This window comes from Leucopleurus acutus (assembly GCF_964270905.1).
Source record: "Leucopleurus acutus genome assembly, chromosome: 2".
NCBI classification, from domain to species: Eukaryota; Metazoa; Chordata; class Mammalia; order Artiodactyla; family Delphinidae; genus Leucopleurus; species Leucopleurus acutus.
Window position 1 is genome coordinate 186,936,040 of NC_139143.1, and position 25,500 is coordinate 186,961,539.

General features: G+C 43.1%; 1 protein-coding gene across 1 annotated transcript in view; it reads left to right on the plus strand.

Annotated features, from left to right (window-relative positions):
- The first annotated feature begins 672 nt into the window (after window positions 1–672).
- The window catches only part of RERE (arginine-glutamic acid dipeptide repeats), a 426,659-nt gene continuing 401,831 nt past the window's right edge, over window positions 673–25,500 (plus strand). The window contains exon 1 of the mRNA XM_082865410.1: window positions 673–1,721. The gene's annotated coding sequence lies outside the window, so the exon portion shown is untranslated. The remainder of the gene's footprint in view (window positions 1,722–25,500) is intronic.

Consider the following 25,500-nt stretch of genomic DNA (forward strand, 5'->3'; position numbering starts at 1 on the left):
ATGTTAAATAGAATATGAGCATTTGTCCTGCCCCTCACTCCCCTTATAGCATTGTAGACCCTGTGATTATCAGTTTTTGGGAAAGTGGGACACAATACAATGTTTTTCACAGAAAAGGTGATACTTGGATTTTTTGTTTTCAAACTTACGGCATAGAGTTTTATACACGCCGCTCTTTCCGAAATCCTCTGTGTGTCTGTGTTCCTTCTTTATTCTTTGATGAGAATTTTCAGGCTTTTCATCTTTATACTTTTTTTCAAATAAGCAGTGCAATCTACCAATTTCTTTTTTTCTTTAAATAAATTTATTTATTTTTGGCTTAGGTTTTCATTGCTGCCCGCAGGCTTTCTCTAGTTGTGGTGAGCGGGGCTACTCTTCATTGCGGTGTGAGGGTTTCTCATTGCCGTGGCTTCTCTTGTTGAGGAGTATGGGCTGTAGACACTTGGGCTTCAGTAGTTGTGGCACGTGGTCTCAGTAGCTGTGGCCTGCGGGCTTTGGAGCGCAGGCTCAGTAGTTGTGGCATACAGTATTAGCTGTTCCCCGGCATGCGGGATCTTCCTAGACCAGGGCTAAAACCCACGTCCCCTTGCATTGGTAGGCGGATTCTTAACCACCGCGCCACCAGGGAAGCCCCTACCAATTTCTATTTTCTTTTTCTATTTAATCTTTACCATAGACTTATTTTGAAGACGTTAATATGCATCAGAATTTCGAGTCTTTGAGCGAATCGTTCGAACCCACTCCAGGTCCCCCCAGGGATATGAATCCGCATCTTAAGTGGCTGAAAAGGCAAACCGTGACCCTGGTAATAACAGGAGCACTGGGCTCCAGCCAATCCCGCCCCTGGGACCTGCCCACTGCGCGCCGCGGCCCGGGACCCGCACAAAGACACGGCCGGCGGGGAACCCAGCCCACCGCCAGGCCACCTCCTGGAGCGCGCGCTCAAGCCGGGCCGCCGCGGAGCCAGAGCTCTGCCGCTCCCCTCCTTCTTTTCTGCTCATTTTATTAGAAAGAGGAAAAAAAAAAAAAAAAAAAGAGAGAGAGAGAGAGAAAGAGGGAGAGCGAGCGAGCTCAGTCTCAAAGAAGTCCTGCCCCTTCGCCCGCCCTCCGCCTCCCATTGGCCCGGCCTCCTCATGCGTCACGCCAGGCCTCGCCAATGGTGAGGCGCGATACTGCGAGGTGGGCCGGGCCCGAGCGCGGAGTGGGCGGTGGGTCGGTACAGCAGCCCCGCCGCGGCTCGGCCACCATAGCCGAGGCGCCGCCGCTCCTACAGACGCTCGCGTGCCGTTCCCCGCGCTCGTAGCCTCCTCTTCCTCCCGCACGCCCGAAACGCTCGCCCGGCTCGGGTCTGGCCCCCGCCTCCGCGCTTCTCTCCCCTCGTTCGTCTCCCACATTGTCTCTGCCTCGTTTTCTCTCCTACTTGAGGGGGAAAAAAAATACACCATCATCCTCCGGGAGCCCCCTCGCCCTCAGAAAAACAAAACCAGACATGAGCCTTGGCTCCCGTTCCTGAAGGACTGGCCGAGCGCGGAGCCTGGTGGAGCCCGCACGAAAGGTCACGGGAGAGAAGCCCACGCAGCCCCCGGCTCTGTCCCCGCGGCCGGCCAGCCCTCGGCCCGAGCCCGGCGGCCCCAGCCCTGCGGGCCTCCCGCCCCGTCCCCCCACTTTCCCAGGGGCCGTTCGAACACACCTCCGTTGATGGTGTAGCGCGTCCGGGGGAGGTAAGTCTCCAAGTTGCCCGCGCGCGGCGTCTGCCCGCTGTTGTGGCCCCTCGTCCTGGGCGCGGGCGTGGGGCGGGCCGAGGGCTCGGCATGGAAGCCCGGGTCCCGGGTGGGGGCCGCGCACGGCCGGGGCGGGCGGGAATAAAGGGCCGGGGGCCGCTTGGCCCTGTGCGGGCCAGGTAGCTGTCCCTCTCGCCCGCTGACCCCTGCTCTTTCATTGCTGCTTAGTCCTGCTCTGGTTTGACTTGTCTGAGGTTAAGCTGTTTCATGTGACTAAATCATGGGCTGAACTGGGGGGCGGGGGGCGGGGAGGCGCGGAGGGAGAAGGCCAGGACAGAAACTGAATTTCTTGAATGTTTGTGGATTTGGGGGTCTTGGGGGTTGGACTTTTCTTAAAGTCTCATTTTCACGTTAGGGGAAGATACTCTCTTTGTGTTCGAAATCTCTAGTTCTTTGCTCTGTGTGGTTCTTGAATTTTAAAACCAAAAATCACTTGAGGCAGCAGAGGATTCTTACTATCATGTTTTAGTTCAGCTCTCTGAAGGAGAGTGGCTTTTATTTTTATTAGTAGTAGTATATTTTTTAGGGTTTTGGAAAGAAGAAAAAGTAGTTTTACATAGATCATGTGTTGGGAGGGAGAAAGTATTGCAGGTTTCCTTTGAAACTGGTTGCTTGAGAAGTTGTTGAAAGGAAAACAAAATGATTCATTGTTGAATTGTCATTTTCCTCTGCCTCTTTTCCAAGGTTTGCTTACAGTTTTTTCTGGATTACAGACTTCAAACATTGATTTAAGCAAAATGTGTCCTTGAGAAAATGGGTGCTTTAAATGTTTCAGTATGTGTTGCTATTTTAAGGTACATTTAGAAAGTAGTTTTGTATGAATCCTGAAATAGTTTTCTCCAAAGCAATTTTTTAAACACAAAAAAGATAACTAGTAAAAGGGTAACTGGGTGAATTGCACAACAAACGTTTTAATGTAACACAAATTAACACGTCCTATGTTTAGATTTGAAGCAGTTTCCATAATTGCTTTCCATTTAAAGAGAGACCTTTTTGTCTGGTGTACACTGGTTTCTGTAGTCTCAGTCTGTTGGGGGAGGGGAGAGAGGATGGATTTATACAATAGTAAAATCATCTTTGGGTAGCTATTTCCTTTCCTCTATTTGCTTGCTGAGTTAATTCCACCGTAAATTATGAACCAGTTTGGATTTCGATGGCCTAGGCTGGATGGGAAGCTGGCCTCCAGCTCTCCTTGTTGAGGTCGAAGGGAAAAAAGGCAGAGGCAGACACACACACACACACACACATACACACACACACACACAAAATACCAGGCAGAGGGCTCATTGTTCTTCCATACACACATTCATTCTCTCTCTCCCATATTTGGGACTAGGTTTGCACAGACAAACACAGCTCTTTTTGGGAGAGGGGAGAGGAGATGGAGGAAGGGTGGGTGCTTTTCTTCTTCAATTTTCTTCACCCATCTTCTGTCTGGCCTTTTTTTGCAACCTTGTTGAGAGGCAGAAGAGTACGTCAGAAACTAAAGGACACTCAAAAACATGTTCAGAGACTGCTCTTTTCCATCACCCCTTCTTGCCTTTGCAGCCTTGGTTTCTACTGTTCTTTCTTTTTTGTGCATGTGAAGATAAAATCCCTCGTTATATGTCGTGGCCTTATAGTCAGCTTTCGTATTCCTCATTGCCCCTGACTTTGTTGGAGACAGTGATTTGTTTAGTTGACTGTAACTGTAGTGAATGTGACCACGGTCGTCTTTTCTAGGTAAAAGTAGATTGTCTCAGTTAAGATTATAAAGATTGTATTTGAGGTTAATAGTTAGCAAAGTGTGTGTGTTTATGTTTTGACTTATTGGTGGTGGTCTGTAGGTTTGATAAGACAGGTATACTGGCTGTTGAGCTCTCTGTGTTTTGTTTTGTATTGTTTTAAAAATCGGGGTTATAAGAAAAGATCTGGTTTTCTGCTTTTGGGGCTAATGTAGAGGCTTCCTGGAACGCTGGACAGGGAATAGGCTGAGAAGAGTACACCTGGGTTAGACCCAGCTCTGGGCCAAGGATGCAGGTTGGTGTGAATATTGTGGGTTGCAGAGTAGCGCCTTCTACTGGTTAATTGCCTTGAAGGATCCTGAGGAAGAGGATGGGGGAGGGGATTAACCTCTGAGGCCTAATGATTTTCTTTTGAACACCGTTGTAGTGCTTTCCTGCACATGCCACTTCCCTGAGCTACTAACACAGATGCTCTTTGACAGGCACGGCTGCACTGAGGCTTTTTACATTACTGGCTGTCTTGACATTAATTTGTTCTGTTATTAGAAGTATTTATACATTGTGACTTCCAAGGACTCTCTTTTATGAGAAATACAGTTTGCCTTGCAATATTAAGAAAGGTAAGGGGGCTTATTTGTGTTCTTGGTGTCTGAAACTCTACATACTCTAGCAGTCTTTTTATTTATTTATTTGGCTGCGCCGGATCTTAGTTGCAGCATGCAGGATCTTTAGTTGTAGCATGTGGGATCTAGTTCCCTGACCAGGGATTGAACCCAGGCCCACAGCACTGGGAACTCGGGAGTATTAGCCAGTGGACCACCAGGGAAGCCCCACACTAGCAGTCTTTAAAAAGTTTTCGGTATCATTAGTAAAAAGTCAAGTAGACCTACCCTATAGAAAAGAAAAATCCCAGCACTGGACCCAGCACTTTTCCCCCAAGATTTAATGGGGGTGGGAGGGGTAGGAGAGGAGCTCACTGAAATCAGCAGTTTTGCATATGTAATAGTGCTGCACTGCAGTAGTGTTTCCAAGAGTCATATAAACAAAATTAAGTCTGATAGGATAAATTGTTCTATGGACTAGAGTAAAAAAAAATAAGAGTCAAGAGAAGATGCGAAATGAGTATGTACAGATTAACACAGAAGGCCAAATTTCTGCTCAAAGGCTTCTAAACCAAGCTGTAGTTTCAGAGGTAATCTGCTTGATAAATACCTTGAAGAATTCTTTTTATAATACGTCCTACCCATGTCAACTGTTTTAAGCGTAATGAACTGTTAGAGAGGTTTGCAGTGGCAAGGGGGATTCAGTGTAGAATAAACATCTTCTGTTCCAGACTGGCTGCTCTTAGGAATGTGATTTCTGATTCACTTTGCTTTCAAAGCTTAGAGTGTAATCTCTAAAGCTGTGGATCTTTTACAATGAAATGTGAACAGGTCAAATGTATTATTTATTCAGCAAGAGTAGAGTCAGGTAATTTCAATCCCCTATAGTCTCTGCCAATGTTTTGTTACAAGGTAACTAGAATAACTGAGAACCAATTCACAACAAGAAGGTAACCTAAATCAAGAAATAAATGCACCAGTTACTTTTTCAACTTTGACTTAATGGTTAGTCATAAAGTTTTTAAAAAGTGAGACAGTAATCATTGTCAGGTCCTGCAACAATTATATGTAATATTGAACAGAAATATGCCAGGTGCTGTAAACACACACACACGAATATGGCTTGTGCCCTTCTAAAAACCAGTGTATGTTGAATATTATTATGGATTTAGTAAGCACCCCTTGCTTTTAAAATTAGTTTTGACTCTCTAACATCTTGTTCAAATCTCAGTAATGAAAATTTACGAAGTAAAATCAGTCGTATATACCAAGTTCTTTGGGGAATTTTGTGGTTTTCTCCTAACTGCTTTTGGCAGCTTCTTTTGTAGTTGATTTAAAGGTTAAGATAGCAGAGAATTCAGGTGTTTGAGTCATTAGTGTAGCACAGCTGTGAACTTCATTACACACACACACACACACACACACACACACACACACACCCTGAAACAATACACTATTGTCTGAGATAATCAGTTTCTGATAATGTGCTCTAGTTCCTTGTAGGGTTTTTCAACAACCAAGAATTTCTCTTAAATCATAGTTAAGTAATTGTTAATAATTAATATCTTGGTAATTATTCCAGATTTGTAGCTCTACTTGTCCTAAGTGTGATTTTGGTGAGCCTGTTGGCTTGTGCTTAGTTTCTTGTCTAAGAGAGTGCTAGTGTTTTTTAAATAATGAGGAGAAAATGGTTAGGATTGCTTAAGACATTTTAGTGAACACTTGACCACAAATAACTCAAATATGCTGAAATACGAAATCTATTTTCTAGATTGGATTTTGTTTGGAATTGTGATTTGTATAACTTGTTGGTTTGGCAAGCAATGCAAGATGTAATATGTGTCTGTACGTTAGGTAACAAGGTCAGTAGGACTGCTAATACTGTATGAGGTTTTTTGGTAAGGTGACCTGTTTGTGCTAGTGTAAAATTGTTGTTTTTATTTGGTAAAATTTGCCAGTATGTCAGCAACATACTTAACTGTGGACTATTTCTTTATGTGGTTACGTTACAAAATGATAAGACTTCTAATTCATAGATCACTTGGTATTTGAGGAATTCTTACAGCCTATTTGTCTTGGGCTTTTGCAACAGAAGTTGAGGCTACGGGTCATATCCTGATTTTAAACTAGTTACATACATGTGATTTGTGAGGGTTTTGTACGAGGAGCAGAGAGTCTTCCAAGTCATTCTCACATATTGGGAAAAAGTGGAACAGAAATTTAAACTTCGAGAGGCCTCACGGAAGCACCACAGGTTCAGACGGGTCTTGTGGATGCCAGAATGCTGTTAGGGGCATGGACGCTGCCCAGCTTTAGTGACCCGATTACCGCGTTGCCGCCTCAGTGGGAAGCGTTTGTTACCGTATACCCTAGCGCCAGGGCAGTGTATGGATGTCCAGACTGTGTGTAGCATAAGGACACCATTCATAAGGGCACAGTGTTTGCGCTGTGGGCCTGGACTAACCTTAAGGAGAACTCGTGAGCAAGCATGGCTGTGCAACATCTCTAGGCAGAGTGTTGGAGCAGCACGGGAGAGCCCCTCCTGCAGAGACCCATTCCAGCACCCATGGCCATGGCCACGGCCACGCTCAGCAGAGACACCTACAGGTGTCCACTGGCTCCCAGAGGTCTGATTCCTGATGCCCTGACTTCTTTGGGGGGTGGGGAGCAGGAGGCGGGTGGAGTTGCCGTGGCACTTAGTGTGTGGCGTGAACACAACTGAGGAGGGTGAGCCAGCTGGAGTGTGGGCATGTGTCTGCATGTATGAATTCAGAGAAGCTGCCTGGGAGGCTCTGGCAACCTCTCCCTTCCTGGGCAGAACCTGGCTACTCTGGGGAAGTGTATCGACGCTAGAACAGCTTGGCTTGATTCCTCATGGGGTGGGTAGACTCTGGCCACTGATTTGAAAACATATTTGGTGTATGAAAACATCACTCAGGTGGATTTAAACTAGATGCTTCTGGGACTTCCCTGGTGGCACAGTTGTTTGGAGTCCACCTGCCAATGCAGGGGACACTGGTTCGATCTCTGGTCCAGGAAGATCCCGCATGCCACAGAGCAACTAAGCCTGCGAGCCACAACTGCTGAGCCCTCGTGCTGCAACTGCTGAAGCCCGCACGCCTAGAGCCCACGCTCTGCAGCAGGAGAGGCCACCGCAATGAGAAACCTGTGCACCGCAGGGAAGAAGTGGCCCCCGCTTGCTGCAACTGGAGAAAGCCCGTGTGCAGCAACGAAACCCAATGCAGCCAAAAACAATAAATAAATAAAAATAAATACATTTAAAAAAAGAGAAAAAATTAAAAAAAAAATAAACTAGATGCTCCTTATTAAAGGCAGAGCCTGTGTTCCTCCTGCTCATTCACTCCTCTTTCCCTTCCCTCTCCCTTTCTGGGTGGGTCATTGAATGTGACTGAAGGGGCATCACCTGGCTGAGATCCTGCTGTCTCTGGCAGGGCCATCACATAAGGTTGTTCAGGTTGAACAATAATAACTTAAATTTCTTATTGAAGAAAGGTGTTCTTTTCCTGCACAAGGCACTAAACAGCCAGAGCTTGCCCACCTAATCTTCTACTCTTCACTCAACTGCTTTATCTCTGGTTTCTTCGTGTCTTTGTCCCTCTGCTTCCACTTCCACTAAGGACACTTTTTTTTTTTTTGGTACACGGGCCTCTCACTGTTGTGGCCTCTCCTGTTGCGGAGCACAGGCTCCAGACGCGCAGGCTCAGCGGCCATGGCTCACGGGCCCAGCCGCTCCGCGGCATGTGGGATCTTCCCAGACCGGGGCACGAACCCGCGTCCCCTGCATCTGCAGGCGGACTCTCAACCACTGCGCCTCAAGGGAAGCCCAGGACTCTTAATATATTTAACATTTCCCAAGAAAGAAGATCTGATAGGTTGTTAGTTATCATCACTGTTGGTAAAGGGTTTGGGATCAGACCGCCTCTTAAGCTACCTGCCTACCTTCTAGATGGCAGTGGGGTGCTCACACCAGCTCTCATGAGGTGCACAGTAGGAGCTGAGGGGATGGAAGGCATTCTGAGCCATGGCCTATGGAAAGGAAATTTATTTTCTTCTTTCTATCCTATCACGTTTTTTCCATCTTCATTTTCCCTGACATCTGGTGCAGCTGTTGCTGCTTTTGATAGCTTATCTAAGTTTATTTTCCTTTAAGAAACTGTACATAATCATCAGTGGTAGTCAGTTATGTTCTCTTTTTTAGGTGAGATCATTTTTTTGCATTTGTCTTGTTTTATTTCCTATGAATCTTCTCATCTACTTGTCTACCTACCTGCTTACCCAATTTGGTGTTTCCCAAACTATATTCATGGCATACTAAAATGCTGCAAGTATTTTAACTATTCTAAGGTCAAATAAATTTATAATGCATATTAGCACCCTAAAGCCTTAAAAACTTAGGACTGTGGTATGTAGAGGCTTTTTGTTTGTTTGTTTTTCCCTTCCGCAAAGAATACCTGTGATGTTTTAATGAGAACCACTATTCTGTAGAACAGTTTGAGAAACACATGTGAAGCTAATCCTTTCTTAATCAAGTGGCTTGTCCTTTTTTCCTTAATAATGAAGAAGTCAGTTCTGGGTGTTACTGTTATAGTGCTTTGCCACTCTCTACTGTTTTTCTTCAAGCAAGTTTTCCACTTTAGTCTTTCCAAGGGTACAACATAACTACTATTTGCACCTTATACATTTGTCATTCTGGAGTTACTTTTGATTGTTGCATCTGTTATCCCTCATTCCATCTTGTAATCAGGTCAAATCAATATTTTTCTTTTTTACCCTGCTCCAGTAGCTATACTCTTATTCAAGATATAATCACTTCATTTTTGGATAACTGCAGTCAATTGTATAAGCACTAGTCTTTTTACAAATAATAAACAAAAAGAGGTACTTAACTATGCAGTTCACTGAAGTAAGCCTTATAGGCATGTAAAGATGAAGAGAGCAGCCTTCTAGAAATTTTCTCTATACTGGCCATCGGTGTACATTTAACTGTTAGAAGATAAAGGTAAGTGTTTTAGGGGATAAACAACAAGGTTCTACTGTATAGCACAGGGAACTATATTCAGTATCCTGTGATAAGCCATAATCGAAAAGAATGTGAAAAAGAATATATATAAATGTATAATGGAATCACTTTGCTGTACAACAGAAATTAACACAACATTGTAAATCAACCATACTTCAATAAAATTTAAAAAAAGGTATTTTAGAGACAAAATATTCTGGGGTTGTATTAGTTATGTATTGCAGCATAACAGATTACCTCAAAACTTGGTGACAGCACAGTAAAATTCATTATCTCACAGTTTCTGTGGTCAGTAGTCTGGGAGTGGCCTAGTTGAGTGGTTCTGGCTCAGAGGTCTCTCCTGAGGTTGCAGTTAGGATGCAGCTGGAGCTGCCATCATCTGAAGGCTTGATCGGGGCTGGAGGCTCCGCTTCCAGGTGACTCACTCACTGGGCTGTGGGAAGAAAGGCCTCTGCAAGAAGCCTTGGTTGCTTGCCACATAGACCTTTCCATATGGTTACCTGTATGACCTCATTACATGGCATTTGGCTTCCCCCAGAATGAGAGGAGGGAGGGGAAAGAGAGAAAGCGAGGAGGAAGTTTTTTATGGCTTCGTCTCAGAAGTCACACACTGTCACTTCCATCACTTCCATTAGTTAGAATCAGGTCACTAAGTCCAGCCCACAGGCAAAGAGAAGGGAGTTAAGATGCAGCTCTTGAAGGGAGGAGTATCAAAGAATTTGTAGATTTTAAAACTACTACAGGGGGGGCTTCCCTGGTGCCTCAGTGGTTAAGAATACACCTGCCAATGCAGGGGACACGGGTTTGAGCCCTGGTCTGGGAAGATCCCACATGCCACGGAGCAGCTAAGCCTGTGTGCCACAACTACGGAAGCCCGCACGCCACAACTACTGAAGCCCTTGTACCTATAGCCCGTGTTCCACAACAAGAGAAGCCACTGCAATAGAAGCCCATGCACTGCACCGAAGAGTAGCCCCCGCTCACTGCAACTAGAGAAAGCCCACGTGCAGCAACGAAGACACAATGCAGCCAAAAATAAATAAATAAATAAAGAAGAAAAGCTATCACAGGGATTCAAAGGAGAGAGATATAGAAGATTAAAAAAAGCCTTCCCCCCCTTTTTTTTTTTTTTTTTAATTTTTTTTGTGGTAAGCGGGCCTCTCACTGTTGTGGCCTCTCCCGTTGCGGAGCACAGGCTCCGGACGCGCAGGCTCAGCAGCCGTGGCTCACGGGCCCAGCCGCTCTGCGGCATGTGGGATCTTCCCGGACCGGGGCACGAACCCGTGTCCCCTGCATCGGCAGGCGGACTCTCAACCACTGCGCCACCAGGGAAGCCCAAGCCTTCCCCTTTGATTAGTTATCTTCAAGCAGTGCTTTACTTTAACTAGCAGGTAGTTGCTGGTTCTAAGAGGAGAGAGATGTGACCATAACCTCACATTATTCATCTTCTCTCTCTGCCTTTGTTGAGATATCATTTATTTCCTACCTTCTTTCTGTTGTTGTTCCATCAGATTTCATCTATTTCAGTTAAAACTGTGCTTAGGACACACTGCCTTAAGTTGTTTTGGTTTGGCTACTCATATTTCCTAGCAATTAAGTACCTTCAGTTCTTTAACCTTTTCACTCATTTTATCACTTCATATCTTGTATCAATGTTTATTCTTTGCATTTGTATCTTATTGTTAATCATGTTCTTTCCATTAGATTGTAAACCCCTTGTAAGCAGAAAGCTTTCCTGTAACTATACCAGTATGTATGCTCACATGTAGAATGGGATGTATTCTAAAAGACACATTTCATGGTGTCTTAAGATGCCATCAGTAGTAAGATGCACCATATTTTATGTACCACTAAGAAATAAAATGCTGCCAATTAAACTATGTGAGACCTGTCCCAGTTCTCCTGACTTACAAATGTGAAACATCGTGTGCCTTAGAATCATTGAAATTTGGCCATCTATTTAGGCTGTCTTTCTTTTCACAACTCTGTACTCCTTGGAGGTCATTTCTGAAGGTAGATTTTAGAGCAGATTATTCCCTCCCGTTGAAACAGTGTTGTGGGTGGTGTCCCGTCTAACGTGCTGCGCCCAACAGTGTATTGAAAGCAGGTGCTTCCATAACCCATAGTCGTTGTAGTTCTAGTTCCCAGAGTAGGTATACCTATTACATATTTTGATTTATAATTTACTGTGTGTTTTATATGTATGTAATACAAAAATACCGGCTTACTGCATCATCAGTTTGACTTAAAATGTCAACTTTATTTTAAATATTGGTGTTCCGCATGGTTCTGTCCATTAACTCCTCCCTCAGCGCTGTCTTCCAGAGTGACCTCATTCCACCTAGTGCTTCCAACCTGCAAGTTTATAAATACAGCCCTGATCTCTCTTCTGAGATCTGGACCCATGTTGCCCTCTGTCTCCTCGGATGTCTTCTGGGCACCGAGCCTCAAAATTTACCAATCTGTATTTGTCCACCCATAACTATTATACTATTGTAGCAAAGTAGTTAAGAGCTCTAGACTGAATTTCCAGCTTTCTGCTTAATAACTCTGACTTTAGGCAAGTTACTTTCTGTGGCTCAGTTTCCTCATCTGCAATGTAAGGGTAATAATAGTACTCATAAATTTGTTGTGAGGACCAGTGTAATTAATACATATAAAGTGCTTAAAATGTCTCTGGTAAATAATAAGTGCTCAATGTTAGCCTAATTTTTAAAATTATTCCTGTATCATTGTCATCCATAGATCTAGCTTTCCACTATGTCCTGTTTCTTTATCTGCAACACTCAACAACTACGAGATATGTAGGAGCAATGGGTCAACTCTAGAGGGTTCAAATAAATTCTAAGTCAGCAACATAAAGTTTTTACTATTCCTTGAATATAGGAAATGCTACAGAACAGTACATGATTAAATGTAAAGTGAATGACATAGACCAGAAAGTATCGGTGAGGTTTGGGGGTGTTAATAATCAGACGTCATAACTTAGCTGTACCTCTTCCTTGTGATGTTCCTAAAGGAGATTTATGTAAGTAGAATAATGGCAAGTGGGAAATTCAAAGTATTATTTTATTATTAATTGGGCTTTTGGCCAAAATACCAACACAGAGCTGTCTAATAAACTGGGTTGGGGTGTGTATTGCTTAAACTTAAAGCCTAGGCACCTCCCTTCGTCCTAAATCTCGCCGACTCACTCCTCTGGCTGGCCACTGTACCAAAGACCCAAACGTTAGTCTTCTAGAGCGTGTGTGAGAGAAACGAGCAGGAGCATGACGGCCATCCCTGAGCATATATGTGTGTAACTTTCAATCTGCAATTAATATTCGAATTTATAAACAAGTGCAGTCAGTGTTGTGGACTGTGACCCCATCAGATTAATACTCCCTCCTCTTAGAGAGGTTCAGGAAGGTAGGATATGGAGAGAGAGAGGCGCGTCTTGTTGGTCCACCTTCAGCTCTCTAGTGAGCTTGGTTTAACGGCCTGTGAGAAATAACCAGAAACAGTTGCCTATAGGTCTAGCAGCCCTACATTCTGACTTTTTTTTAGATCAGCCCCTGGGACCTGGGGGGAGGTGCAAAGTATTTTTCAAATTTAAGGATAAGGTTACTCTCTGAGATGAAATTAATGAGAAATGTCATGTGATAAATAAGATTTGCCATTTGGAAAAGTGGCCCACCATTAATGATAGCTACTGTGGCATTTCGGTAATGTGCTGATTTTAATTTTGGAAATGGGAGTGTAATCTTTGAGGAATATGATTATATATAATTATGTTAACAGAGCAGAACTGACGCCTAATCATATTATGCTGAGTCTGAAACAAGACTATGACGACAGATGGGGGATGATTAACTTGGAGGTTAGAAAAGAGGCACCTGGAGTGCGCCTTCAGATTTTGCAATCTCAGGTACATTGTTCAGGTAAACTCCAGAGGGCAGAGCTCAGTGTTCCTTGCATCTAGCATGTGAGGAACGCCGTAGGTTTTCATTCACTTGTTGAATGACTGAATGAATAATTTTATTGTGTAATACTATTGATGTTGATGATAAAGGAGATTTGGCTTAATCTCTTAACCCCAAGACATATTCAGGAAGCTGATTTCTGGACAAATTCTTGATAATGACATTAAAAAATAAATTTATTTATTTATTTTTGGCTGTGTTGGGTCTTCGTTGCTGTGCGCAAGCTTTCTCTAGTTGTGGCGAGCGGGGGGCTACTCTTTGTTGTGGTGCACAGGCTTCTCATCATGGTGGCTTCTCTTGTTGCGGAGCACGGGCTCTAGGTGTGCGGGCTTCGGTAGTTGTGGCACGGGGGCTCAGCAGTTGTGGCTCGTGGGCTCCAGAGCACAGGCTCAGTAGTTGTGGTGCACGGGCTTAGTGGCTCCATGGCATGTGGGATCTTCCCAGACCAGGGCTCGAACCTGTATCCCCTGCATTGGCAGGCAGATTCTTAACCACTGCGTCACCAGGGAAGCCCAAACATTTGATTCTTATCATTTATAAATTAGAAAACTGTGCAGCATCTTTTAGCTATTAATATGATATTGAGAAATGCTTTTATAAACAGTTTATTAATATTCTTTAAGATATCTAGCTTTATAAAACATCTGCATTTTTCTTTAGTATTTTATCTGTAATGGCTTAGCACCTTTTTCATAGCTTAGTGAGAATTTTATTTTATTTATTTTATTTTTTGTTTTTGTGGTACGTGGGCCTCTCACTGTTGTGGCCTCTCCCGTTGCAGAGCACAGGCTCTGGACGCGCAGGCTCAGCGGCCATGGCTCACGGGCCCAGCCGCTCCGCGGCATGTGGGATCTTCCCGACCGGAACATGAACCCGTGTCCCCTGCATCGGCAGGCGGACTCTCAACCACTGCGCCACCAGGGAAGCCCTTAGTGAGAATTTTACAGTCTTTATGGAATCCTTAAGCAGTTTTTACATTATGAAAAAACTCTAATAACTTGGTTTATTGGTATGCTTGAAACAGTCTATAAGTTTCTTGTTAATGAACAATGACTTTTCTTCTCACAACTCGGGAGAAATTTAATTTTGTAAGTCATAGGACACAGTTTATCTTTCTGTCGGTTGTCGTATTTTCTTTGCCGCAGCATACATGTACACAGTGTGCAGTTGTATAATTGACATACCAGTTACTTCTGTCAACTTAGACCCAAAGTTATGAATTTGTCATAAAGTTATAGTGTCCAAGAACTTCTTAAAACCCTGTGTTAAGAAATTGATCATAGTGATTGCCTTTTAAGGAGGCATGGTAGGGCACTGGGGAGGGGGATGGAGAGAGAGGGAGCCTTACTTTTCATACTCCTACTGTTTGTCATGTATAAATATTCCATGAATACATAAGAAAAAGCTGTGCTTTTTATTTTTAGATTCTTGCCATGCTTTTGTTATTAGATGCTATAGTAACACATCAGGTTAATTTATGTATGAACTGGGGTATACACAATGACGTATACACCAGTTGTGTGCCTTTGAAGAATTTTCTCACCAATGAGAATAAGACATGTACACAGTGGAGTACTAGGTAGAGGAAAGTACCTCAAGGTGTTGGTGCTGTGGTTTAAGAAAGAGAATAAGCTCTGGCTGGAGGCCTTAGGGAAGATGTGGTGTAGGAGGAGGTGTTTAACCTGTGTTTTGAAGGATTGGCAGGATTTGGACATGTGATAAGTAGCTAAGAGGATTTCAGGCAGGAAATGTCATGGAGCAAAGGCACAAAGTCTGGAAAACATGGGAAATGGTACATTTGCTGCTTCTATGATGAGGATTATTAAATTGTGTTTCAGTTTCCTTTTTTAAAAAAAAGTCTTTAAAAATGTTCTGTAGCAGGTGCAGGCAGACGTAGTTCTTTCACCTCAGGTAATTTATGTTTGAAGCTGTTGCTGGTAGCAGTTCCAACCAGATTGCAGGAGCATTTTGGAGGAGGAGTCCTTTGGGCTGATTTCTCTAAGGAAGAACAGACTGGTTCGGCTGGAACAGTAGAGCACTGGAAAGACAGGGGTCATTGCATGGGGAGACTTAACACCAGGGTGAGACTATTTGAGAGCCTGATGCATTGTAATTAAATATACGTTGTAATTATAAAATTAATGTATACTCATTATAATTGATTCATACAGTTCAAGAAGAGTAGTGCCCACTCCCCCAATATTCTTCTAGACATTTCCTATGCATATATAAGCACATGTATGTGCTATACATACTATCTTGAATTTTGCTTTTTACTTAATACTCCAGTCACACATTTTTCAAGTCAATTGTAATTATACCTCGTCTTTCTTTTAAAAAAAAATCTGCATAGTGGGGCATTGTGTGGATGCATACTTTAATTTCCTGTTGATGGACACTTAGATTGAGTCTGGCTTTTTTTTTTAATCCTTGTACCTGTACAATTGCATAGGTGTATCTGTAGGGTAAATTTTTAGGAGTGGAATTGCTGCAGCAATAGGTGTGTGCATTTTAAATTTTCAGAGCTGTGAATAAATTGCCCTCCAAGATGTGCCAGTGTACACAGAGTGTTTTAGGGTTTAGATTTCCTTATCTGTTCTTGATCTTTGGTAATCTGATAGGTGAAAAATGTACAATATTTTATTTTAATTTGCATCTTAGACCATGAATGAAGTTAATGATCTTTTTGTATATCAGAATTTTAAAATACACATTTTTGTTGTCTCTCAGTAGTAGAGCTGGATGGTTTATGTTATATGGAGCACTTCTTTCCAAGTACCATTTATTTGTTTATTTAAAAAATAACTTTACTGAGATATAATTCACATACTGTAAAATTTACCCTTTTAAAGTATACATTTTGTGGGTTTTACTCATTTGTTTAAAAATTGAGTGCCAACCATTGCTTTATTATTTGTAGTAAATAACTATCAAGCTGAACTTGAGGTCCTCTCTTTCTTTCCAAGCTCATCGGCATATTAGGCCCCAAACAGGAAATGGGAAATGCAACTTTTCTTGTTATTTTTCCAGTGTATAGGCCTCTCTTACCTGAGAGTACAGTTGGGCTAGCTGGGTTCCAAATGGAATTATGCATGACAACTGCTTTGGAATCTCAGTGCTTTGGTACTGGATGGGGAGTGATTTCTTTTAAATAACTTGTAGTTGAAACTGATTTCCAACTGCTAAAGGTGACACAAACTTTTCGACTTTTTCTGAAATTAAAAAAAAATATGAAATCTGAAGTGTAAAAGCTTTTGAGGTAAAAAGATTTAAAAAATATGGTAAGTGTTTAAAATTAGTAAGTCAGTTTTTTTACGTGGGTGAGTCAACTCCTTTGTAGTTACTATAGTCATTTTTTATTTCAGAGGTTTCTTATTATATACTAAAGTGTGTGTGTGTGATGAGATGATTACATGGCTTCACTTTAAGAACAATGGTGATCTGGCTTGTGTGTGTTTCTGTTATGTTTCACAGGTATTTTCTTGTGGAGAAAAGCGTGCTGGCAACTGTCAGACTGATTTTTTGACCAAAATCTTTCTGTCCTCTAGCATTGACTCCCATCTAGTAGAGTCCCAGGTAGCTCCTGTCCAAGGACTATTACAGAATAGTAGCTCTTATTACTGGTCATATCTGGGACCCTCATCTGTATGGTTGTTCCACTTGGGGAAAGATGTTGACAGAGTCTTATAGTGATTTTCTATTGATTTTGATAGAACTCAGTTATTCTTTACTTTGAGTTTTATAAAGTAATGCTTTAAACATTTAGTTTCCTATTCTTCTTAGTAAAATGTCCTTAAAACTGTGGTGATTCTTTTGCACTTTAATCCCCTCATCTTCTATTATTTCTCCATATTTTTATGCTTCTTCTGTTTGGAAAGTTGTTTTTGACTGGTTTGGTTTTAATCCTTTAAATTAAAGTGTCTCCTCTTTTTCTCCCTTGACATCTCTTTTCTTGTTAACAGTTTTTTCAAGTTTTAGGATTTTTCCTGCCATAAAGTCCCTTGGCCTTTGGCTTGTAGTTTTGATTAAAGTGGATTTTTTTCTTGGGCTTTTAATTAGATTTTCTTTTCCTTTAGCTCTTCATAGGGAGATTGAAGATGGTGCTGACTGACACTCGGGTCAGTGGCATGATTACTTAGGGTGAGACTAATATGAACACTGAGTGGCTTGAATATCGCATTTATCTTAATTTATTTATGTTTCCATTTATACTTGAGGGCAGTTTCTTGGCTTAGAAGCACTGTCCTAAAAAAATACCCAAATAAAATTCTTGTGTGCTGTGTGCATTTGGGTCAAGGTGAGAGATGAGAACTGGGTGACCTTTGGGGAAACTGTTTATAACCCTAGAAATAATGTTTTGCTGATATGTGATGTTGCTTTGATAGGAGAGAATAATTGGGTCTTTTAAACACACTGTACGTGCTGTGTAATTCATGTTCTTTCTTGCTTCACCAAAATGTCCTGAACCATGACAACCAATGAGCATTATAAATAAGCTTGATTAGTTAGCGTGAGAGGACCTGGATTCTGAATCCACCTGTACCGTGCGTTCGAAGGGTGATGAAGTGCCGTACTTCCTCAGCTGTCGAATGGGGACTGTAGTACATCAACTGAAATGAAAAAATTGATATGGAAGTAAATTGAAAAAATAAACCCTACAAATCTGGGGGCTTCCCTGTTGGCGCAGTGATTAAGAATCTGCCTGCCAATGCAGGGGACACATGTTCGAGCCCGGGTCCCGGAAGATCCCACAGGCTGTGGAACAACTAAGCCGGTGCGCAACAACTACTGAGCCTGAGCTCTAGAGCCCAAGAGCCACAACTGCTGAGCCTGCGAGCCACAACTACTGAAGGCCGCACGCCTAGAGCCCACGCACCGCAACAAAGAGTAGACCCCACTCTCCGCAACTAGAGAAAACCTGTGCGCAGCAATGAAGGCTCAATGCAGTCAAAAATAAATAAATGAAATAAATAAATTTATTTAAAAAAAACCTCTACAAATCCGAAGTACTTCAGTTATCCTTTTCTTTCTCAGGAGCCTAGGCTATTGCAGCTCACAACCCTTACTTAATCTAGCAGTATTTATCTTCTGTAATGTTACTTCTAGAGAAACCCATTGTTTTCTTGATGTATTTCTTACACAAACACTACATGCAGGTGTATTTGTTTTAGATGTTTTCATGCAGTTACTGCTAAGTGCTCAGTTAGTGTTCAGCTGTAGTAGAGAACTTAGATGTCTTGTCCTAAAATAAAATTGTTTTCATTTTATGACAAGAGACATCAAAAATACATTTTATGAGAGTGATAATGCATTGCCTTTTTCTTCTTTTTTAATAAACGCAGCAATTTAAAAATCTCAGAGATCTGTAAATATATTTTTTGGTGGAAAAATGTAACGAGGATGACATCAATAGGTTGTTTGACTTAGGGGATAGGAGCAGGTAGCAGTTTTTCCTGCCACCTCAGTCACAGGCCTGTGAACTTTTAATGTTAAGATCTAGAGAGAGCATTGTTAGCATGTGGCCCCTGAAATGATTTAAGAAGCTGTTTAAGTTGGTTATTCCAGTCTAACTGCTCAGGAAGGAAGCTTTGAAGTTTTTTTTACTTTCTGGGAGTCAAAAATTAATTTGTAATTAAAAGTTAAGGGCTTCCCTGGTGGCGCAGTGGTTCAGAGTCCGCTTGCCGATGCAGGGGACACGGGTTTGTACCCCGGTCCGGGAAGATCCCACATGCTGCGGAGCGGCTGGGCCCGTGAGCCATGGCTGCTGAGCCTGCGCGTCCAGAGCCTGTGCTCCGCAACGGGAGAGGCCACAACAGTGAGGCCTGCGTATTGCAAAAAAAAAACCCAAACAAAAACAAACAAAAAACAACAGTTAGTATGGGGTCTCCCCCCCCCCCCGCCTTTTAAAAAATGGTCCTGAGTCAGCCGAGAGTTGGCTGGTTAAGTGCTTACTTTTCCCATGAGGTGTTCAGATAATTGGTTTTCTCATTTGGTTTGGATATTTGGGGTAATTTCTCCCCTTACAAATCAAATTCCGTGGGAACGAGTCATATTTTTATCACTCCTGGAGAATAATACAGGTGGCGTCAAATTCCTTGCATTCCCAAAGTCCATTTTGCTCGGATCTTGCCTGCCTTCTTGCAGTTTTCTAGAACGCTGATTGCCAGTCTTGCGGATGTGGGGCTGGCTATGATATCCAAGGCATCCTTTGAGGCTATTGAAGGACCGTAGAGGATGGAAATGTTAAGGTTGCAAAGCGCTTGCGGAGTACCACACGCTGCAGATGTGCTTGCTGCAGTGATTCTTTTTCTTTTTTTTTTTTTTTTTTTGCGGTACGCGGGCCTCTCACCGCTGTGGTCTCTCCCGTTGTGGAGCACAGGCTCCGGACGCGCAGGCCCAGCGGCCATGGCTCACGGGCCTAGCCTCTCCGCGGCATGTGGGACCTTCCCGGACCGGGGCACGAACCCGTGTCCCCCGCATCGGCAGGCGGACTCTTAACCACTGCGCCACCAGGAAAGCCCGCTGCAGTGATTCATGACCCTCGGAAATTTATGCCTTTGATACTGTTGTCATCAAGGTGGGCCTCAGCCCCCTCAGCGCATTACTTAGAAATGATTCACTTTTAGCTCCCAATATAAAAATGGACCCCTGCTTCTCTGAGGTACCCCTCCCCTGCCCCTTCACAGCATCTTTAAACCTTCTTAAAACTGAGAGAAAATACTAGGTGTAAGACATCACTAAAAAGAATCCAACCTCTGGGGGAAGTGTTAAGAGAATTGAATGTTGGGCTTCCCTGGTGGCTCAGTGGTTAAGAATCGGCCTGCCAGTGCGGATTGGGACACGGGTTCGAGCCCTGGTCTGGGAAGATCCCACATGCTGTGGAGAAACTAAGCCCGTGTGCCACAACTTCTGAGCCTGCGAGCCATAACTACTGAAGCCCACATGCCACAACTAGTGAAGCGCACATGCCTAGAGCCTGTGCTCCGCAACAAGAGAAGCCACCGCAATGAGAAGCCCACGTACCACAACAAAGAGGAGCCCCCGCTCGCTGCAACTAGGGAAAGCCCGCATGCAGCAAGCGACGAAGACCCAGCGCAGCCAAAAATCAATCAGTCAATTAATTTAAAAAAAAAAAGAATTGAATGTTGCTAAAGCACCAAGAAGGGAGGAGGTGGACCTATTTTGAGCTCGTCTGCTACACCTGTTTAGTTTAGAAAACTTCGGTTTCACTTTAGACACAGTGAGAATCATCTGTCTTCTTTTAGGAGGTAATTGTCTAGGGGTAACTGTATGTGCACTGTGGCACAGTCACTGCAGGACCACTTACAGAGATGCTCTGTGGAGGGCTTTAGCCTTCTGCTCATGGTATTACTGAAAAAGGAACTGTGGCCGTTTGATGTAATTCTGGACAGGAGACTTGTTGTTTGTATTACGTTGAATTAGAGGTCAGTATTTGAATTTCTCTGTTTTAGTGGATATTATAAGAGAAAGGTCCATAAGAATAACAGATGGCTATGAAATTAGCCAAACACATAGTTATAAGTATATTTCAGAGATGAGGTAAACCTGTTGTGACTACCTGGTTTCTGCTGGTTTCTGTGAATTACTGACCTGACGTGTGTTTTTAGATGTGTTGAAAAAGTTGTACAACTTGGTACTTTTTCAATTATAAACTTAATGGGTTATGAAAAGATATAACCTGAATTTCATTACGTGAAGAAGGTGCCCTTCTGATTTATCTTTTTCTGTGAAGCTTCACCTTTTCTGTTGGTGATGAATTCTGGGAGAGAATTGTTCTAAGTTTATAGTGATGATGTACCTTACTTATCCTTAAATGGTTTCTGACAAAGGCTTTTTTCCCTTCATACTTTGTTTTGCTTGATTTTTAGAGAATTATTGGTTTGTAACTAATGTCTTTTTCTTAAATACAGTGTGTTCCCTTTTCTTCCCCTGTGATTCCCATGGATGTGTTTAATTTGAAAAAAAGAGATTTCAGAATGATCATACTTTCCACGTACCTTACTAATCATGAAAAGGAAAGCTCAATCTTGTTTTTCTGAAAGGATAGATAAGGTGATTAGTAAGTGAAATGTAATGATTCTTATAGAAATGATCTGTAATTTAAGGCTGTACCTTCTAGGAGGCTGCTCTCAGCTAAGTCTCCTTTTCTCTGGGCAGTTGGCGTTTGGTAAGGGAGCATCTGAGTGATACATTGGGCTTGTCGACAGTAATTTTTAGTGTCTCTTGCAGGGCACTGTACTAGGCCGTGGGAGCTCAAAGATGAGTAAGGAGTGTCCCTGCTCTCAACAGAGTTCATGAGCAAAAGGAGGGAGCAGATATGAATAAAAATCACTAAAATACAGTCTGAAAGGAACTGTAGTAGAAGAAATATCATGCTCCGACAGCCCCGAGTAAGAAGCGTACATACACCCTGGACATTTATGTAGCACTTAACAGAGTTACAACACAAGACATCTTTACTTGTTTGTCAACAAATTGGTCCTTCAGCCCCCCTTCAGGCAGCTACGTTTATTGTGGATGCGTGGCCTGGTGTAACTGGGATGAGGTTTTCCTTGTCACCGACAGTTTCCAGGGAGTAGAAGGTACATCTCTTCTTGGGAGAGGTTGGGCATCCTAACCCGTATTATACTTAACACCAAATAGCTTTCTATATGTTTCGTTTACTTTTAAGAACATTCTCTCAGAGCTGATGCGAAAATAATTTTGTTCATTCTTCCTGAGTCCCTTCTTTGGGGAAAAAACGCTTTTCAAATAAAGAAAGAGGAGTCCTATAGCAGAAGGACTTAGCATTGCCCCTTGATCTTCTCCTCTGCCTTGGGAGCTTGCATACTTTTTTTGTGGACACATGCTATGAGTAAATTAGGTGCTGATCTGATTACATGTTTTCCTCTTGGTGTGGTGGGGGACACAATACTTAGTTTTTCAATTCATTCTCTCCTTCCTCCCTAAATAAGAAGTAAAGCCTGACCCTTTTTTCTTGCTGGAAAATGACTCACTTAGTTTTTAGAAAAATTAAGATATCTGTGTATGGAGGATATGAAGCATTGTTTAAAAATAAATATATTGCATTAAAAAAAATGACACAAGGATCACCTTGGGGCTTTATTAATTAAACTCCAAGCTGTTAGTCATACCTATTACTTCCATATTTCTCTTACTGGCATTAAATCTATTCATTCACCAAATAGATTTATTATTTATTTGTATTATTATTTCTTATTTGCTAGATAATGTGGAAGGTGCTGGGGAGACTTGCACTATGGTGATTTTTGCTTGCATTAGGAATGAATGAGTGAGTGAATGAATTAATTAATAAAGAAGTAAATCTGTTTCCTGTGCTAGAGGGGCATGTAAATTCAATCCTAATCATGGTGTTTAAACCTGTAGTTGCAGAGAAGAAGCTGGCACTGAATCCTGCCCGGCTGAACCTCCCACACAGGCTCTGTCAGCCAGCCAGCAGGTATTGGATGTGTGTTTCCAAGTTTAATACTGATGAAAGTGGGATATAAACTTTGGCCTTACAGTTTAGGAGGCAAGCCTTGCAAAAATGCAACATTTTGAGTTTTCTAGAACAAAAATGGAACTACTTATTGTATAGCATAACAAATATAGTTCACATTCAGGCTAACTAGAGGTTATTGTGGGTTAAAGAAGTTAACTAAGGATCCATTGAGAAGCTAAGAGGGGGGCCTTGAAGAATGGGTGCTATTTGACTAGGAACTGGGAGAGCAGGTTAGGGCAGTCCTAGCAGGGTCAGCCTGAGGCAGGAATGAGGATGGTGTGTACAGTGTTAAGTAAAGAGAGCCTGGTTGGGGTAACAGATCTGTGGGGAGGAATGGGGTGGGATAAGTTAGGTGGACCAAATGAGAGCGGCTTGGAATGCTCAGCACAGAATTCCTGTTGACACCTGACAGGAAGTGGCGGGCGTTGAGGTAGTAAAGTAGCAAGGTGGCCAGCGACTGTGGAGGTCTGAGTACTTTTGGCCCCAGATTGGTAATGTGGCGATAGGAGGTACACTGGCCAGTCCTGGGAAAGACGTGTATGTGCTGGTGTGCTGTGTTAGAACTGCTTCCTGTCCCTGCTTGTATTTGGTCAGATGGCAGGATAGACTGGAGGAAAGAGGAATAGCCACAGGACAGAATAGGCTCTTAGTAGTCTAAGTGGTTGGTGAAGAATCACTGTTGGCTTTTATTTAGTATCATATCTCGTAAAAATTTTTTACCAAAGATCCTGCCACCAAATGCAGTAGTTATTTTAGTTTTCTAAAAAAAAAAAGAAAAAAAAAGGCATAGATCATAGATTATGTATGATTCCGGTTCATCTGTTCTTTTGCCTCTCACCCCAGACACCCATTCTGCTTCATACCTCTTTCATCCGCCCTCCCCGCCCCCTTTTCTTTATGCTCCCTCCTGTTTGTTCTTCAGGTCTCAGTTTAGGCATCATTTCATCTGACAGCCTTTCCTCAGTCAGGGCTGTGTCCAGCTTTGCTCTCCTGCGGCATCTGTCCTTCCTGGGACATCCTGGGTCACACTGTGCTGTAAGTGCCTGCTCAGCCCCTGCCACCTGGGAGCCCAGAGCTCCGGCCCAGTCCTAGTCTGTCAGGGCGGGTCTGTCAGGGCGGGCCAGGCACAAGACAAGTGCTTAGCAAATGTTTGAGCAGTGTAAAGGTTGGACTTACTTTTTGTTGTCATTAATTTAAAAAAAAAAAAAAGTCTCCTAAACACTTTTCTCATTATTATTATTTTTTAATGGTTGTCTTATGTTTTTTAATGTACGTATTTCTTCATATATATACATATATGTATTGGGCATTTAGGTTATTTCCATTGTTCTTTTTTCCTACTATAGTACTACTAACAAACTTTCTTGTACATACAGCACTTCTTTTCAATGCTTCTAAATATAAAATAAAGAAAAACCATACACAAAGCACAGAATTATTTTTAAAAAGACGTGTGTGTATTTATTTCTATATTGTGTCTAACTTCATAGGGAGTTGCCTATAAAAATTGCAGTTTTTTGCTCAGATTTCATTTTTAAAAAATAATTATTTGTTTTTTGCTGTGTTGGGTCTCTGTTGCTGTGGGCTTTCTCTGGTTGCGGCGAGCAGGGGCTACTCTTCATTGTGGTGCGTGGGCTTCTCATTGCGGTGGCTTCTCTTGTTGTGAGCATGGGCTCTAGGCGTGCAAGCTCAGTAGTTGTGGCCCGCGGGCTCAGTAGTTGTGGCTCGCGGGCTCTAGAGCGCAGGCTCAGTAGTTGTAGTGCACAGGCTTAGTTGCTCCACAGCATGTGGGATATTCCCGGATCAGGGCTCAGACCTGTGTCCCCTGCGTTGGCAGGCGGATTCCTAACCACTGCACCACCAGGGAAGTCCCAGATTTCATTTTTTTTTTTTTTTTTTTGCGGTATGCGGGCCTCTCACTGTTGTGGCCTCTCCCGCTGCAGAGCACAAGGTCCGGACGCACAGGCTCAGCGGCCATGGCTCACGGGCCCAGCCGCTCCGCGGCATGTGGGATCTTCCCAGATCGGGGCACGAACCTGCGTCCCCTGCATCGGCAGGTGGACTCTCAACCACTGCGCCACCAGGGAAGCCCCCAGATTTCATTTTGAACAAGGAGAATATACCTTTATTCTTATTGAAATTAAACAAATTGTAAAATGAAGCAACTGTGTTGCTTAGACAGGGGAGAGAGACTCATGGGGTGTATGGGGGATGCTGTGAAGTAGGGTATGCAGGGATAGCTTCTCTATAGAGGTGACATTTAAGCAGGCCTTGAACAGGTTAAGGAACTGTCCAGAGAATTGGCGATAGAGCATTCCAGGCAGAGGGAACACCAGGTGCAGAAGTCCTGAGGTGGGAGCCTGCTGGTGAGGTTAAGGAACAGTGGACTGGCTCTGGAGAGCTTAGGAGGTGTGGGAGGAGGTGTGGTGGGAGGGGGTGTGTGTCTTACAGGTCCTGGTAGACCACGGTAAGGCCTCTGGCTTTTACTCTAAGTGTAATGGGACGCCAGCGGAAGGTTTTGATCGGGGTGTGACAAGATCTGATTTCTCCTTTTAAAAAGATACCTCTGGCTGTTGTGTAAAACGACTGTTGTCCTTCAGAGTAGAAGCGGGGAGACTGGGGAGGAGGCTGTTGGCGGCATACAGGAGAGGCGGGGCGGGGGACTTGGATAGGGTTGGGGCCGCGGGTGATGAGAGTGGTCAGGTTTGGGATTTGGTGAGATGCTGTGTCCTGAGAGATGGAAGTATTGCCACTAGTTAAGGCAAACCACCCCTTGTTGAATATGAGTTAGTAGTGTTCAAAATGCCTTTTTCTTCAGGGTGTTTGGTAGATTTTGTAGCCTTGAAATTGCTAAACTGGTGAAGTGG